We start from the raw sequence: 18375 nt of genomic DNA, 5'->3' as shown, positions 1-18375 counted from the left end.
GCCAGATAAGTGAACACCCTGGGCCCTTCCACGTGTGGCATCTTTATCCTTGCTGGGCGTGTTCCGTGAGTAGTCATGAACAATTTTCACATTTTTTCCCCACCCAGGGCCATGTACTTGATGTTACATGGGGGACAGTCACAGACCATCGCCACTGCTGTCAGTGCCCTCCTGGGATGCCATAGCAGACAAGGGTGCCCTTACTCTGTCCTTGATTTACCAACCTCGGAGGTATCAGAGTAACAGAAGGGAGAAGAAGTTTGTACAAATCGTTGTACTTGGGAATTAAGAAAGGAATCAGCTCAACTATATAATTTGCCAACATAAACTGCTAGTAATAGTTGAGCCCATCTGTCATTGAAGGGGGTCTGCTTTTTTTTTTTTAATGGGATCCAAATTTGCTTTTGTAGCCCTGACCCTCCGTGAGCCTCCCTGCTAGGCTTAAGACTCTGAGAAGTAGGCAGTGTGCTTGGTTCATTTGTCTCTGTTTCTCCTTAGCATCAAAACAGAGCAGCTTGGCTCCCTGACCTCAAGACTTGCTCAAGAAAAAAAATTCCTCATATTTCCTCTCTACTGGGCTTGGACTTGAATCCATAGGCTGAGCAGGAAACTAATATCTGAAGTCAGATACCAAGCCTTCCCCAGTTCCTGATCTTCCCCTCACCCACCCTGGAAGGCACATACCTACATGCTCAAAGTCTTCTCAAGCAAAAACTTAATATGCAAATAATGTCTGGTGCCCACACCTATTAGTCATCACACAGGCCAGACCTCAGACACATCCGAATCCCACTTTTGGCTCAAGGCAAGACTTCTGCTTTGTTATCTAGCTGGAATAACAAGATAACACTTGTGAAAAGATTACCATGCAGTCCAAGATAGAATGAAGTCAAATGCTAGATCAACTGTATGTACTGTAAGTGCTATAGGGTTTCAGGGCCAGGAGACACCCCTATCAGCTAGTGTTGTTGAGAAAGGTTGAATGTGAGGAAGAGTCCACTGAATTCTGAAACAATGGTAGGATTTTCATAGGAAGGACCTTCTGTCACATTAATTCTACTTGAGGGATATTTGACATACACATCCTGATAGAGGTAATTTCGTGAGTTTTCTCATTTTGGGTTTTTAATGGAAACCAACTTGCTGGCTTATTCCACAACTGCCACCCCCAACCCCACCTCCTGTCTTCTGGCACTAGAAAGATAAGCTTTTGAGTTCCAATTCCAGGCTTTGATGTATTGAAGTAATCCAGGCAAAAGAGATATTCTTTAGACCAAAGTAGAAGTTGCTGAGACAGTAGAGAAGTTACTGGATTTTAGTACTTGCTGATGAATTGGACATGAAGGTGAAGAAAAGAAAGGAGGTAAAGATGATTGCAAAAGTTTTTGGCTCATCAGTTGCAAGGATGAAAGTCCCATCAACTGGGCTAAGGAAGGCTGCAAGTTGAAGCTGTTTCTGAGGGGAAAAGATCAGGAGTTCAGTTTCAGATATTTTCCATTTGGTATTCAAATGGAGATAAGCCCAGTAGACAGTTAGATATGTGAGTCTGGAGTAAAGTAGAAAGGTCTCGGATGGTGATACAAAATTGAAGTCTTTGGCTTAGAGATGGCCTTTGAATCCACCTAGAAAATGAGAGGCAATGGAGAATGGGCAAGGCTATGCCCCTGGCTACAGAGCCCTGGGGTAAGGAGGCAATCTAGCATTCTCAATAATCAATATGTATCCCAGAATTTTGGGCTTCGCTTCCCTCCTGGCACCTCTAGCCCAGGCTCTGGAGTCCAGTGAGCTGCCATGTGCTGCCGTGGGGCACTGCAGGACATTCACAGACACTGCTACCTGGGCCAGGCACCACTGCCACCTGCTGGGCACTCACAGGGCTCCTCCTGAGTACAGCTGCACCCTCTGGATGCCATAATGCTATTGTCCTGCAAGAGCTGTTGATACCTGGGTGTTTGAGGTCCCAGAGGTGGATGGAATGATGGTGGTGTGTAAGAAGGGTTTAGAGACTTACCAGAGCTGTACAGCTTATGGCCCCAAATTTAATAGCTGAAAACTCCAAATTCTCCCTCCTATAAGCCACCTACTCCCACCACATTAACAAGACTTAAATTCTAGTGACAAACACCATGCCGACCTTAAAATTGTCCCTTCCCTGACCCCATAGGCCATGCTTATCTGTTTGACCTTCTCTTCTCTTGGAATGAATTCTCCCCTGGGAGGTTTCTTCATCTCTCATTCAAATAGACATTTGGCAAGTCTAGTGCACTGGTTTGCCAGACACGTCTAGATATCCATCGGTCCTAGCAGTGGGGCTTTTAGGCATTTACAGGGCCTAAATTTACTTTTTAAATTTCATATGAGAACACATCTGACGTATTAGTTACACTAAAGTCCACAGGCTTAGAGTACAGTATATCTGATTTATTGTAACATGCAGAAAATGGTATCTTCTGATGTGTGGGTATCTTTTCTGCAACCTCTTTGATCATTAGTCTGAAGGAAGCAAACTTCAGTTGGCATCAGCACAGACAAGGCATTTACATGGCAGTTGATAGTCACTTGCTATGTAGTCAGTTTAGATAGAGGTGAAAGTGTTCAGAAGTCTTCTAAATGCTTAAGAGTGTGTGGAAGTGGGACTATTAAAATCATGTTTTAATTCATTCTATTGGTGTTTTATTATGATTATACTTTCTTTAAATTTTAAGTTTCAGTTTTTAAAAAATCATATCACCATTAGGGATTTATGGATGCCTTAGTAAATACTTATTTTTAGACAGTGTCAGGTCCCACAGAAGGCTTTGTGTGTTTACTTTGCAGGCTATACTACTCCCTCTGCCCCATACTATATGGAGATCTGCTGAGACAAACTGGCATTCTGCTGGTAAACACCACTACCACTGGATGTGTCCACTCCACTGGACAGTGTTTATTTTGGGGGTTAGGTGTCTTCTTTTATTAGTTCATGTCAACACACATCAGTCAGTAAGTATTTTGAGTATCAACCTCTGGTTTTATATAGCTGTTAACCCATTGATTATTTGCATTTTATAGAATGATTTGAAATATCATACTTACAGCAATATAAATATTGTATTGGAAAATTATAATAGTCTTATAAGGTAGATGGGGGAGATGTGGTGTTTGTTACCTTCGCTGGAAAGATAAGAAAACTCAAGGACGCCTGGGTGGCTCAGCGGTTGAGCCTCTGCCTTCAGTTCAGGTCATGATCCCGTGGTCCTGGGATTGAGTCCTGCATCGGGCTCCTTGCATGGAGCCTGCTTCTCTCTCTGCCTATGTCTCTGCCTCTCTCTCTGTGTCTCTCATGAATAAATAAATAAAATCTTTAAAAAATAAAAGAAAACTCAAAGTCACAGGGGATGTGCCCCAAATTATACCATGAGAAAGTGTTAACATCATCTTTTAAACCCAGGTCCTCTGATGTCCAGCAAGGTGCCCTCTATAGTAGGTAACCTTCCCTTCTCAAGGTTCTACTGCCCTTTAGGTCATTATCCACATGGACTTTAATTTCTCTTCAGAGTTACTATAGAGGAGGAAAAGCCGGAACTTTTGCAGGTGCATTTTTTCCATTATTTTTAAAGAGTGACATCTCCTCCTTCTGGGTTTGTGTGTTTCGGAGGGATGGCTTATCTAAGTGGAAAAATTAGGATGTGAATTTATAGGCTGATGTATAGGTTAGAGGAGGGGAGTGTTTTGTGGGTGATGACAGGTGTGTGAGGGATGTGAGGTTGTGAGCAGGTGTGTGAGAGGGTGTGATAGAGTCCAATGATGTCAGACTGAGTAACATTTCCTCTCCACAGGGTAATTTACTATGGGACACTTGACACAGCAGGAAATGGGGGAGTAGACAGTCTAAGAACAGCTGGAACACCTGGAGAAATGTTATACTTGCAGAGGACTGTGGATGCAACATCTTCATTTCATTTGCTACCTGGTGTTGTTTGCTATCTCTATTTGGATGTGTTAGGTTTTATTTTATTTTTTTCCTAACTGCATGCCAAACTTCCAGATGGAAGCAATGGTATTTTGCTTCATTTTATCCCTTCAGTGTCTGGCCAGTGCCAGGAACTGTGTATGTGTTTGGAACCCATCGTTAATTGATTGATTCTTGCTGTTCCCTGTGGTCATATATATTATGGCTCTGCAAGCTGTAGTTAAAAAAAAAAATTCATGAGCCTCAATAAGGGGAATCAATTAACAATCATTGTTTCTCTTAACTCTTAAGGAGTCCAAACACAGTAATGCTGTCATGTGGGTATGCAAATAGATTCTCTAAGGCAATAATTTAACAAAAATCTGAATAAGCATTTCACAAAGTCTGGTCAGAATAGTCTTTCCCAGGAAGGTTTTGTTTACTTAAATTTAATAATTATATAGACTTAATCATTTCTTTTCTGAGATTTGCCCTGCAATCCATCTCACCTCAGATTTTCATAATAATCATTAACTAACAGTAGAAACTCAGTGGCAGAAAGGATAAAAAATGTAAGCTCCCTGAAGGTAAGGAATTGGCATGAAAATGATGTCTGTGGTAGATTTCAAAAATGGCCACAGATTATTCTACTTCCTCTTCCACAGCCCCTTGTAATTGACTGTGGAGTTTGGAGTCTCTTCTTCCATCCCTTTGTGTGCTGGACTTAAGGTTGTTAACAGGACATTAATTATGTGATGCAAGCAGAGACTTGAAAAGTGCTTTTTTTAGGGCACCTGGGGATCATAGTCAGGTAAGCATCTGACTCTTCATTTCAGGTCAGGTTGAAATCTAAGCATCACGAGATTGAGCTCTGCATTGGGCTCCATGCTCAGCAGGAAGTCTGCTTGACATTCTTTCTCCTCCTCTCCTTCACCCCCACTGCTGCTCTAAAAATAAATAAGTAAGTAAGTAAGTAAATAAGTAAGTAAGTAAATAAATAAATAAATAAAAAAGAAAAGTGCTTTTTCACAGGGATTTTGCCCCCTTGCTATCTGGCAATCCCAAGCTGACATGTGAGCAAATGTAGGCTGACTGACCACATGGGAGACATGTTGTCCCAGCCATTAGCCAGCCAAGGCTCAGAAGCAGAGCCGCCTTAGTTGATTGACAGCTGGCCCTAGGCAAATAAGTTGAGCCCAACTGAGACTAGAAGAAGAACCACACAGCTGAGCCCTGCCCAAATTGCCACTCTGCTAAATTATGAGCTAAATATGTGGTTGGTAGTTTAAGTACTAAGTTGTGGAGTGGTTATATAGGAAAAGACAATACAGTGCTTACTAAAATTTTCTTGAATAGATAAATAAATACAATGGATGAATGAATGATTCACAAATGAAATGAACTAAGTGGTTATTTCATTCAGTCTTCTCATTTCACAAATAAAGAAACTGAAGTCAGAGTAGTTAAATTACTTAGTCACAATTAGGCAGTTGGTTAGTGGAAGGGCAAGTATAGAAAATCCATTATTCTTTAAAATAGTATCCTGTCTCCCTAACGATACCATAAACTCCTTAACACCAGGAATCTCTAGTGTTGTCATCAGTGGTGTCTAACCAAGTTTTTTATGTATTTCCTATTTAAAAATTACTTTTGAATATAGAATAAATGCACATACAGGCAAAAAGGTACAAAGGTTCCACTGAAAGATCAATCTCTCTCCCACCCCTTATACCAAGTGCCCAGTTTTCCTCCCCAGAGGCATCTACTGTCTAAAGCTTTTTTGTTTCCTTGTTGGTTTTGATTTTATACTTGTGTATGAGGTCTGCCATGCATTTGGCACTGATGATGGTGAGTAAACTTCAGGGCTTGTTTTTTTCCCCCAAATCAGAGAACAGTGGGCCAGGACAATAAAGAAAATCCAATCTCAAGCCTCCCTCCCAGCTATCTGTTATACTATCTACAAAGCTGCACCATTTTGGGAGACAAAAGTTGAGATAGAAGAAAATACTCAAGAGTAAGCATATCTTCTGGGTTATCATAAACCATATCTATCCTAGTAATACTAAGGCAAACTACAGCAAGATGAAAACACAAGGGTTTCCCTGGACACTGGCCAAGATGCATGCCCTTAAATTATGGGAGAGAAGTCAGTCTTGGATAAGGGGGACAAATTCAGTGTATTAATGATAAGTATAACATTATTTTGTCAAAGTACTTTATCTCTCCTATTATAAAAACATGTACATGCCATACAAATTTGCAGTTATTTTTCTCTGTCCAGCAAACCAAACATTTTTACAAGAACATTTTAGCTTCTTATAAAAATAAAAAAGCAAAATATTCTTCCTCCCTTCCCTTCCTTATTTCTCTTCTCTCTTTTCTTTACCTCTTTCTCTCCCTCTTTCCTTCCTTCCTCCCTCTCTTTCTTTCTTTCTTTCTTTCTTTCTTTCTTTCTTTCTTTCTTTCTTTCTTTCTTTCTTTCCTTTCTTTCTTTCTTTTTCTTTCTTTCTGTTTCTTTCTTTCTTTCTTTCTTTCTTTCTTTCTTTCTTTCTTTCTTTCTTTCTTTCTCTTTCTAATACACTTTGGGCATTTCTTGTCAGAGATCATGAAGTGTCATCCCCCTGACCCTCTCTGCCATTTTCTTTTGTTCAGCGTTTTTTGTTTGTGATCCTGTCCACAAAGTTGTTCTATCCTGCAATGTTGCCCTGTTTCACCAAGCTTTTCACTGTCAAAATTCTATAGTTCTATAGTTCTTTACTGCAAATGTACTTTAGGCAGGCGGCTTTCTCCTCCTCCACAGCACTATAAATTTCCATCAGCCATCTGATGCACAGGACACTCCCCATGCCATCTAGCCTTTGGTTGTGATAGCCATCATGTAGGATGGGCCAACTTGACTCTTGGCAGAGTGCTTTTCCTACCACTATGGCATCTTAGTTTTGTGTAGTGGAGGTTTTTTAGGTTCCAGTAGCCTTTTCACGTGTACCAGGATTTCTGAAGACAGGAGAGCTGACTCTCTTTCTGTAGGTGCATGGAAATATCTCCCTGCGTTTGTTCATTCTTGTCTACCCCTATTGCCTTGCATAGGTATGTCTTCTTCTTGGAGGCTAACCAAAGGAATGACATAAGAAATCTCCTCACAACAGAATTGTACTGTAGCACAAAATCAGAATATCCCTTAGGTGCTACATTCTGGAAATTCCATAGGCCTAAGAAGTTAGGGAAGTGGGTTGTTTTCAGTTTTACTAATATCTTTTTTCAAGATTCTGTTGTGTCTTCCTCCCTTTCTCTCTCCAAAATGCTCTTACTGGTAAAACTGGGTAAAACTGGTAAGTTTTACCTCTTCACAGTCATGAGAAGGCATTATTAGTATCTTTAGGGAAAGGGCAGTACTGGATCTTATCCTCCAATGATGATTTCTTGGATACTATGGAAGCTGAAAGGGGAGATATGTTTAGGCTGGGGCGGGGGCTCCCAGGTGTTCTAGAGCCCATCTGGTACATTCTCACCTTCTCTACTTGCTCACAAGATGGCCCAATGGTAATGTTTGTACTTATGCACAGGCTTGAAGGCTCCTTTTAGTCAGTGCCTCTGCTTAATGATCTCTTCCCTTACCCTCATCACCACCTCCAAGCTCCACCCTGCTCTGGCCATGTTGGCCACCTGTGGGTAAAGAGTGTACCTTATCTGTATGGTTTTTTTCTCTGGAAACCCTGGCATATTTCACTTCCCTGAACTGGAAGAAGAGGGAAGAGAAGAAGAAAAAGCCCCTCCTTGTTGAGAATTCATTCCAACAGAATTACCCGGCATGGAGTGGTGCCTTCCAGGTTCCCTCCCACGCATGCCTTAGGCTTCCAGCTCTGTATCTGCACAGCCGGGACCCTGTGTCAGCTTTGATAAGAGCCGGGCTGTAATCAGCACTGCTGCAGTTCTCTGGCTCTGATTTCCCCTTGTGGCTTCTTCATTCCTGTTGATAATTAAAGGAAGCTTTTCTTGCCATGCTGAAGGCTATATAAAATAAGTTAATAAGTAATAAAGCAGTGGGCTCAGAGCCAAGAACTTGCTGCTTCTGGTATTCTTCCCATCCTTGTGATATAGTTACTGAGGGGGAAGCTTGGCTCTCAGGCTCAGCCTTTGGATTTGGATGGGAGAGTAAACTTCACTTGGCACTCTTAAAAATATAAGATACATGGAGAACATTCTGTGAGAGTGTTTATAGGGCCTTGGACTTTGAATGAGAAAGGCCATTGGTCGTTCCTCCTATCTTCCCATCTAGACTTTTCTTTCAAATCCTAGATTTCTTAATTCTCTTTGTCATTCCTATGCCTGTATCACTAGACAGCCTACTCTTATTTTATTAAGTTTAAAATAAATGCACTGGGGACATGCTCTCCAAATAGTATGTTTGTACTCAGCCATTAACTTCTTCTCTGCCTTTTCAAGGTTGTATCTATACAGATCAGTGCCTCGAAAGAGTACTTACTGTTTCTTTGGGGGTTACTGTGTGTTCACTTATGCTCTCTTGAAATGGCCATGGGTCTATTTTTCTGTTCCTGGAGGCCTTGGATAAACTCTCTGTAAAGAGGTTTGGGCTCCATCACAGCCAAGGAAACTTCCAGTTAAGTGTTTGGGCCTGGAGGAGTAGGGGTGGTGGTGAACCTGTTTTGATTAGTCACAGATGCTTTTCTTGCATCCAGTCTGCCTTTGGCACAGAGGGAGAGAATAGATGAGGCCATTATTCAAGTTATTTGGGTTAAAAAAAAAAACAAACCCTTGTACTCAACTTTTCTTTCAAAGAAGGTGATTTTGGTTGTAAATAAGCCAAGATGTCTGTTTCAATGAATGAGTATAATCGATGCTCAAGACATATATTTGCTTTTATCATCTGCCCACATTGTTCTCTGGCAAAGAAAGGACACAGCAATAAAGGGCTGGAAGGATAGTTCCAGGAGCACCCCCATGGCAATATCTCCAGAGCAACCACCCTGAGCCTTCATGGCTCTCAAATCCACTGGCTTCTAAGGATAGCACCAGCACCAGCAATTTACTTCTTGAACTCCTAACTTCTAACTCTGACTCTAAAGTCTACTCTGGAATTATCTATAGCTCATTTCTAATTTCTGTCCTTGGGAGGCTTCTGGTTTCATGCATTTCTCTTCATCCATCGCTTGTTACTGACTTCCTAATTACATTCAAAAACCTTACCTGTAACATTTTTTTTCCTGAATACTGATGTATCATTTCATATTTGCTTTACACATACTGTCCCACAGGTATTTTCATTAGATTCAGAATCCCCCTTGGTTTTCTACCCTAAGTTGGCTCCTGACTCCAGGTCTTAAGGTTATTCACTGTGAAACTTGACTACAGAGCAGGTGATGAAGTGTTACCACCACACATCTATTTGCTGACTCATCCTGGAATCTCAAAGATATAATTATGGTAACTTCCATTGGAATTAACCAACCGCACAATGCGATAGAGTGGTGTTGTGTGAGAACTTGGATGAAAGAGTTGTCCATATAAATAACTCTCTCTTCAACTCTAATATGCAAAATTGGATTTTGGAAGAGTCTGAAAGCAAGCATATTTAATGATTGCAAGAATTTTAGGATCAGACTTGCTATAATTATCCTATTTATTATCGTCTTCTGTGTCTACACTCTAGGTATAGGTGAAGAGCCACATTTAAGCTGGTCATGTACCATATTATAAAAACATAAAGTTGGTTAAAAATGCCCACATTGTTTTCTTTCACATCACCCCAACATGTCTAGGCATATTTATCCCTAGTTTTCTAAATTGTTCTTAACCTTGAACATACCCTACTATTCAGAGTCTGTTCTATTTTGGACTAGTCCATTCTCCTCCTAACACATACTGAAGACTGATGCCCTCCTCTTTTTGCCCCAAACACATTTCAGGACATTTCTTTTATTGGATTTCTTTGTTGATAAGCCTGTTGGTGATTTTGTAGAGTAGTTGTAGTTTTCAGGTAACTTCTGGAATTCTTTGTTGGAAGTCTGGGAGCAGTTGGTTATATCATTATCAGAAGGACCAGGAGTTGAACTAAACTATCAACATATCCTTCCTTTGTAGATATATATGATTTTGGCAAGTACTTTATATCCTTTTATTTATTTGCTGCTATCCTAAGAGGATTGTACAATATAGCTCCAGTGAGATCATGGATCATTAAACATGTTACATAAGGGGCTTTAGTACTTTTTGAGTGTCTGCTATGTGCAAAGTTCTGTGCTAGAACTACAGTAGCAAATTAAGAGAGATGTGGATCTGATGTTATATCAAAGGAGGCAAATATTCCAATTAACTACAAAATATCTCATTATAGTATATTTAAAGTACCTTGAAAGAGAAGTATAATAGGCTATAAGAAGTGATAAAAGGGGAACTAGCTAGTCCTGGAGACAAGGGAAGGCTTCTTTGAGCTGGATTTGAGACTTGAATATAGAATAAGGATTAATTAGACAAAGAGATGAAATGATGGTGATGAAGGGATTGGGCAGTAGAGGTAAGCTGGCACTAAATGTTCCAGGTAGAGTCTAGGACAGGTCTTGAGGCAGAAAGAAAAATTCCATATTCAAGGAACTGAAAGGAGAGAATGGCAGGAGTATTGAGGGCTTGGGGAAGCATGTTATACAGGTCAAGCAGAGGTCAGACCACGTATATCCTTCTAGATCATGTTAAGGATGTTATCACGAGTCAGGATTCTCAAGAAGAAGACTGTAAGACATAGATTATCGGGAAGAAAATTTATTGGTGAACACTCTAGGGATCAATATCTATGGGAGAGTGGAGGAAGTTGGACTGGGCAGAGAGATAGGTTGGACTATAAGACAGTCTCAAGAAACTTGGCACTTCATCCTGTAGCGAACTGAGAGGTCCCTTCAGAGTTATCATAAGTTTAGATGAGAGAGCTAGGTCTTGGTACTTTTTCAAGGGCTGGCTGACTACTGGTTGAATGGGAACTTCTCTGAGGAAGAGTGTGTGATCTAGGTTGAGGTGGCTTTTTTTGAGGCCAACTCATAGAAATTCATCTGAGAATTTCATGCCCAGCAGCTGTGGGAAATGTATGCCTTAGTTCTGAAGGGGAAGGCCTCAGTGCACACCATGGCATCTACTACAGATACTATTCTAAGTCTAGTGAGAAACCAACGGAAAGTTTTTAGCCTGGATGTGTTATAATATTTATGTAAAAAGATTATATTGGTTTTTGGATGGAGGATGAATTGGAAGGGTGACAAGATTGGCTCCAGAGAGATTAGTTAGGAGGCTGTGGTATGACTCAGGCAACAAGTAACAATATGGTAGACTGGATGATGGCAAAGGAGATGGAGTGGTGTGTATATTTGAGTGATGATAGGTCAGATATGGGAAAGGGGGTCTGATATGGGTTGGGGGAGATTAATTATGGAGAGATTCAGGTATAATCACAGAGCTCCTAGCCCATAGGACAGGTAGATGGTGAGGCCATTCACTGAATTTCTTCTATTTTGAGAAAATGGGTAGATCCTGAGTTTAATTTAGAGTAAGTTAAATTGAGATGCTTGTGAGATGTTCAAACAGAGAAGGTAGTAGATATATAATTCTATAACCCAGAAAAGATATCTGGGCTGTGGGCATACATTTTAGAATGGTCATAGTATTTGAGATCCTGGCCTTAGATATGGCATGATGTTTCTACGTTCCTTTTTAGGCAAGCACTATTATTTAATGCAAAGTTTTGTGGATGTACATCATGCTCCTAATTAAAGAAACACTTTGCCCTGATGAAAAGCAGGAAACATTCTCTTTCTGTTGTGTGACAAAGAAACATAATTGGAGAGAATTTACTGAGTGCCTACTACATTCCAGCACACCGCTAAGTGCGGTTGGATACATGGAGTCCACGGTAAGGTTTTTGTTCTCAAGAAGCTTAAAACCTAATTGAAGAAATATGACCTGCTATTTCATTAGGTATGAACCAAGAAAATGCTGCTACGGGATAGTAGATGAGAGCAAAATTAATGGACTAGCAAAGTCAGGAAAGGCAAAGATGGAGATGACTGAAGTTTTCACTTGGTTCTGAATGTTGGCTAAAGGTCTGAATGGTAGGGAAGATACTTTTGGTGAAAGGTGGGATTTTCAAAATGGTGGAAAGGGTGATATATATAAAATACATTTAAGAGATATTAATAACCGGAAAATGCAAGATGTGGTGGTACTTAATGTTACTTGAAATAATTGTCATATTCTAAATTCTTACCTAGTTTACAATCCTTCAAATATCCTGATATTCAGTTTGTAATATTTTTTGAGGGTCTGAAATTTTCCGATGACATATTTTTTATTTGCTTTCCTTTTTGAATTTAATTGGTGTGTGCTTTGCTTTGTGGTTTTAAATTTCAGATTGGCTAACTCAGACATCAAGCCCAGAGAAGTTTCCTCTGAAATGCAATCCAGTGAGCCCTCACATTGTACTTCATTCTTTTATCCCTACCCCACACAAAACGATCATAGCCTTTACTTTAACTAATGAATTATAGATTAACAGGTTTGGTAATGCTTTCGGAATCCAGAATGAGTAAGTCTTTGAAGAATCTAAAACCTTTGCTAGTACTCTGTCTATATTTATTTAGAATTGAAAGACTGTAAAAAAGGGAAAATATGATCAGCACATATATGTCGAAATAGCTAGCAGGCAAATGCCACAGGATTATTTTTATGATCATTGAACTTATTTATTAGGTGGCAGATTGCTGTCTGACTTTTACCCAAACACATGATACTGAGTATTATTTCACAGGTTTGTTATCTTCAAACCTAAACTGCTAGAAGATTATCTCTTCATGCCTGCTATGACTCTGACCTATTCCAAAACTGAACAGCTCTAGAGAGCACTGATATCATACTTTATGTAAATCCCTCCTTTTATTTCCGGTACTTGTGCGATGCACAGCCTGTGCCATATATAGTAAGGCTGCTTGCAAATGGCATAGCAGGTAGAGGTGGTACCTGGTCTATGGCTCATGATAGAGACAATTAGCTTCCCATAGCCACAGGAAAAGGTGATAGTCCTAAGAACTAACCCTATATAGCAAGGGTACAAACCAATGTTTACTTACTCTTAACACTTGATAGATTGCATAAAGATTTCTAGGTTGAAAATTATTTTCTCTAAGAATTTTAAAGTCTGTGTTCTGTTTTCTTCTAGCATGTGGTATGACTATTTAAAAGGGTCATATAGAGGCGCTTGAGTGACTCAGTTGGTTCAACATTTGCCTTTGGCTCAGGTCATGATCCCTGGGTCCTGGGATGGAGATCCATGTGGGGTTCCCCTCCCAGAAGGGAGTCTGCTTCTTCCTCTGCCCCTCCTCCTACTTGTGCACATATTCTATGTCATAAATAAATAAATAAATAAATAAATAAATAAATAAATAAAATCTTAAAAGAGATAAAGGCTGATATATTTTGATTCCTGAGTTTTTTGTATAATACGTTTTAACTCTCTAGAAAATAGCTTTAGAATCTTCTTTGTTCCTGATGCTACCAAATTTTCTGGATTCTGAGTTACTATCTTTTTTGGGATTTTCTTTTGTTTTGCTGGAGAGTATTATTGCTCAGTAGCTTGGGAGGTAAATTATCTGACACACTATGTGTTTAAAGGTATCTTTATTTTAGTTTCTAGTTTGGTATTTTGGCTAGGTGTAGAATTCTAAATAAAAGTTATTTTCTGTCAGAATTTTGAAGGAATTAATTCACTGCCTCATTAACTTCCAGAGCTGCCATTGAGAAGGCCATTGTCATTCTGATGTCTAACCCTTGATGTGACTTGTATTTTTTCTTGGAAAGTATTCTGGTTCTTTTTTTTTTTAAAGTATTAGACTGTAGACTTGGTAGGTCCTTCAATCTAGAAATTCCTGATCTATAGTTTTGTGAAATCTTTTGTATTACTACTCTATTAATTAATTCTTATTTCTGGGTATCAAAATCTTTGGACATTGAACATACGAGTCTGATTCTCCAAATTTCATAGGACTTTAGTTTCTTCTTGTTTTTGAAATCTCTTGTTTTACTCTTTAAAATATTTTATCTCCTTTTCCAGCTTCCTTGTATTGAGTGTTTTATTTGTGCTCTCATATTTTTAATTTCCAAGAATTTTTCTTGTTCTTGGAATGTTCCTTTTTAAAAATAGCATCGTGTTCTGTTTCACGGATTCAATATCTTTTCTTATCTCTATGAGGACATTAATGATAATTAAAACATTTTTTTCCTTCTCTCTCCTTCAAGGCCTTTTTGTATATTTGTTTTGGTCTCTGTCCATCATTTTTCAGGCTTTCCTCAGATATCTAGTGATCTATGGCAGCATTTAATAGTTGAGAGTGAAATTTGGAAAAGGTAACCTCTGTGCAAGGCTTGTGGACTGAAGGGCTCACTGTAGGGAGACTAGACCAGGCTGTTTCACTGGGCCAGTCAGTTTATCCAGAAAAGGGGTCTTTTAATTTTCTGTTGGGGGCTTATAAGTGTGTTTTCTCTGCTAGGAGTCAAATAGAGGATGGAGCTGTGTGTCTCACTCTTCAGTATGTAAACTCTCCTGTAATCCTCATGGGGGACTCTGGCCCTCTACTGTGCTTCCTCTACTGTCTAGGAAACATCCAGTCCTCTCCTATTGGGCAGGGGAAGTGGGGAGAATTATGTATTTCTATTTTCTTTCTTCTTACAGATTTGTGCCTTTTAAAAATGCTCTTTACCTTGTTTATTTTTTTCTAGTTTTACTGAGAAATAATTGACATACATCACTGTAAATGTTTAAGGCGTGCAGCATGATGGTTTCATTTACTTTATTGTGAAATGACCACCACAATAGGTTCAGCTAACATCTATCTTCCACATATATATACACAATAAAAAGAAAAGAAAGAAAAAAAGAAAAGAGGAAACAATTACTGTAATGAGAACTCTTAGGATTTGCTCTCTTAACAACTGAGATGTAAGAGGCATCAAAGTCAATCTGTTTTTAATCTCCCATATTTAACCTGTGGCCAGGGCCATCTTCCTAGGAAACCAGTGCCCCTAGCCCCCTCTAGCACTCTCCAAGGCCTTGCGAACCCCCGATCCTCTTATCATTACAGCCACAAGGGATTCTACCAAAAGGCAATGGTCCCTGAAGCCACCTATACTCTCTGTGCATAGTCTGTTTTCAGACATGGTGATTTCTCACTCTTACTGTCATCTACTTGATAAAATCACCAACATGGCACCTCATCAGGGTTCTGTCTAGATTCTAGAACAAGCAACATTTGTGGTCTATGGCCAGGTCACACTCTACGAGGTCATTATGCCCCTGGTCCCCTGGAAGACTGTGTGCCGCCAATGAAACCTTGTCTGGCCAGTCCCACTGTGCTTCTAAAATTATCAACATGTCTCCTACAGTGCAGCCTCCCCAGTCCCATCTTCCTGCTTCCTACTCTTCTTACCTCAAGCTCACTTCTCCACCACTCTTCCTCTAGACGCCCTCTTGCTCAGCAGCCCTATCACAGATGTCACGACACCAGCAACAAATTCTTTATCTTTAGTTTCTTTATGGAATCCTTTCCAACACTTTTTCTTACCTTCACTTAACTTGACCATATTTGTAAACTGATGGTCCTCCTTTGCAACATTATGTAATTCTTTTGACCCTTTTTTTGGAGTTTAGTATTCATTTAATTATTTTTGAGTGGTATGTGATAAAGAAGTGCTTTCAAGTAAAATGTTTTGCTTGTGTCAGTATACTATTAAATTTCATATTATAGATTTCATTGACGTATAACTTTTTAAAATAATTTTGTACTTTTAAAAAAAAGCTTTTATTTATTTATTTGAGAGACAATGAGAGAGCACAAGCAGGGGAAGCAGCAGAGGGAGAGGGAGAAATCCTCCCTGCTGAGCAGGGAGCCTGATGTGGGACTCAATCCCAGGACCCTGGGATCATGACCTGAGCTGAAGACAGTTGCTTAACTGGCTGAGCCAGCCAGGCACCCCTGAAGTACAATTTTTATATTGGATTCTCAAACTAAAAAAGGGAAAAATTAAACCAGTTTTCTGTGATAAGGATTATTTATAATTACATACACATATTTAAGTATTTTATCATATATACATTTTAACATTTCCCATTTAAAGAAAGAAGCATGGTCTTTATTTTACTGTAAATGAAGACACATATTTTAGAAACTAAATTGAAATTTAATTGTATATTACTTTATCAAGAAACCTTTTTTTTTTTTTTTTTTTTTAATTTTATTTATTCATGAAAGACACAGAGACACAGGCAGAGGAAGAAGCAGGCTCCATGCTGGGAGCCCAATGCAGGACTCAATCCCAGGACTTTGGGATCACGCCCAGAGGTGCCAAAGGTGGGTGCTCAACTGCTGAGCCACCCAGGAATCCCAAGAAAACACTTTTTGGTTTGATGCTTGAGATTGCTTCACTTTGCATTTTCACCTAAAGCTAGCTCCCTCCCAAGGATGCTGTTTTTTCACAGCTCTCTTGAGTAGAGACAATTGCTCTCTCACTTCACAGGGCACAAAGATGCCATCAACGATTTCTCCTCTCCCTTTGTCACACTGACCATCACCTCTGAAATCATAAACTCCATTAACCAAAAACTCCCTATACCTTTTGTCCCCAGTACTCTCAGCTTAGATAGACTGCACTCTGATGTCATCTCTCATTTCCTTCTTTTTCTTCAGTCCACAAGACTCCTTCATGGTTTGACTTCTTCCCCAAGCTAGCCTAGACCTCCATTGCATTATTTAACTATTACTTTCCCCACCACTCTTAGCACTTTATGAGAATAACAAAAGATAAAGTTTGTTAATCATGTTCTAGATATTTGGTATATTATTAACCACTTTATGTATACAAAATTTAATTCTAAAAAAAAGTGCTATGATTAGATACTGTTATTATTGTTAACTCATGGACAAAGAATGTATGACCAAGGAAGGTCAGATATCTTGCCTTAGGTAATGTGACTGAAAAGAGTTGCACTGTGTTTCTGTCTAGGTCCAGAATCCTTACTGTTTTAAATCATTGTACTAGTACCTCAGCAATTTCATTTTTTTTTTTTTTTGCCTTGAAGTTGCCCATTGGGTCCTTTTTGTCATGATTTTTCTGTTCTTATATTAGGACTTCTGAGAGCTGCTGGAGAAAAATCACCACCTCTGTTTTTCTTTGAATTCAATTTACATGCATTACATGAGAAAATTTTTTCCCTTCTGGCAGTAGCTAGTGTAAAGTTTCGACACAATCCTCATGCCCTTTACCCTCCTCACATCTCGTTCACTCTTAGCAAATGACTTTGATTCCTACCTTACTAAGACAATTATGACTATCATATATAAACTACCTTTATTTCCAGGCCACATACTGACAAGGTCTTTGTATCTGCAACCACCTGAAAGATTAGTCTCTTTTCCTGTAGTCCAAGAAGATGATGCCTCTGTCAAGACTAATCCTTATGTCTGGACTCTGTGTTTCACACTCTTCCACCTAGTCCAAGATAAGGATCATAACACATATTTTTTGCTCTTTCTTCTGTACTTTCTGTTTCCCCATCTTCCCTGGTTTCTTCTCCTCACTGTGGTCTATATCCTCTGTTAGCGGGCTAGAGAGATGCATTAGCCAAGGTCCCAGCAGGAAACAAATAGGACAACTGAAGAGAGTATTTAATAGAGTATTTGCAAAGCTATGAGCAGGCTGCAGGGACCCTGTCTACAAGCCCAGTAAACAGGGAGGGCTGAGAGGCAAGAGAATTGAACAGTTACTGTAGCCCAGTAAAAGATTTATGTGGATAGGACCAACGTAAGAGGAATTGGTCAAGAGACAGAGATGGTTTTCATTAACTATAGGAAGATTTCTGAGAAATAAGTACCCCAACTTTATTCTCTTTTTTCCAGTCTCCTGCCAGAGCTTCCCATTGGCCAAACACAACCAGGAGCCAGAGGACAAAAGATTCTTTGTTATAATTAAGGCCCATAGAGACCAGCCTCTAGGGCACAGAGCATGGTGGAGAAGGATAGAAAGTAGATCTAGATGGGGCCAACAGAAGATAGAAATATGGTATGGAATCAGATTTTTTTCTGGAACATCATTAGTCTGATTTTCATTAAAACTTAATTTTAAAGAAGAAATGTCCTTTTCAGATTTTAAATTATTATTCTTTTGTTCCTAGACAATGGAATAAATTTCAGAAAAATATTACTGAGAAAAGATCCTGATTTCTACCGTTTTCTGTTACATTATTCAAGTGTCCATTTATTATGCTTCTTGAGGGTACAAAACAAATGATTGATTGAATTTGTTTTAGTTTTATTACACATTATTCCCCTTTGGCTTGTGTTTCTGTTGCCTGGTAATTTTCAAAGGCTTCATTCCATAAAAAACAAAAGTAAGAGAAA

This window comes from Canis lupus, chromosome 25, assembly GCF_011100685.1.
Source record: "Canis lupus familiaris isolate Mischka breed German Shepherd chromosome 25, alternate assembly UU_Cfam_GSD_1.0, whole genome shotgun sequence".
Lineage (NCBI taxonomy): Eukaryota > Metazoa > Chordata > Mammalia > Carnivora > Canidae > Canis > Canis lupus.
Note: the sequence above shows the minus strand (reverse complement) of the source record.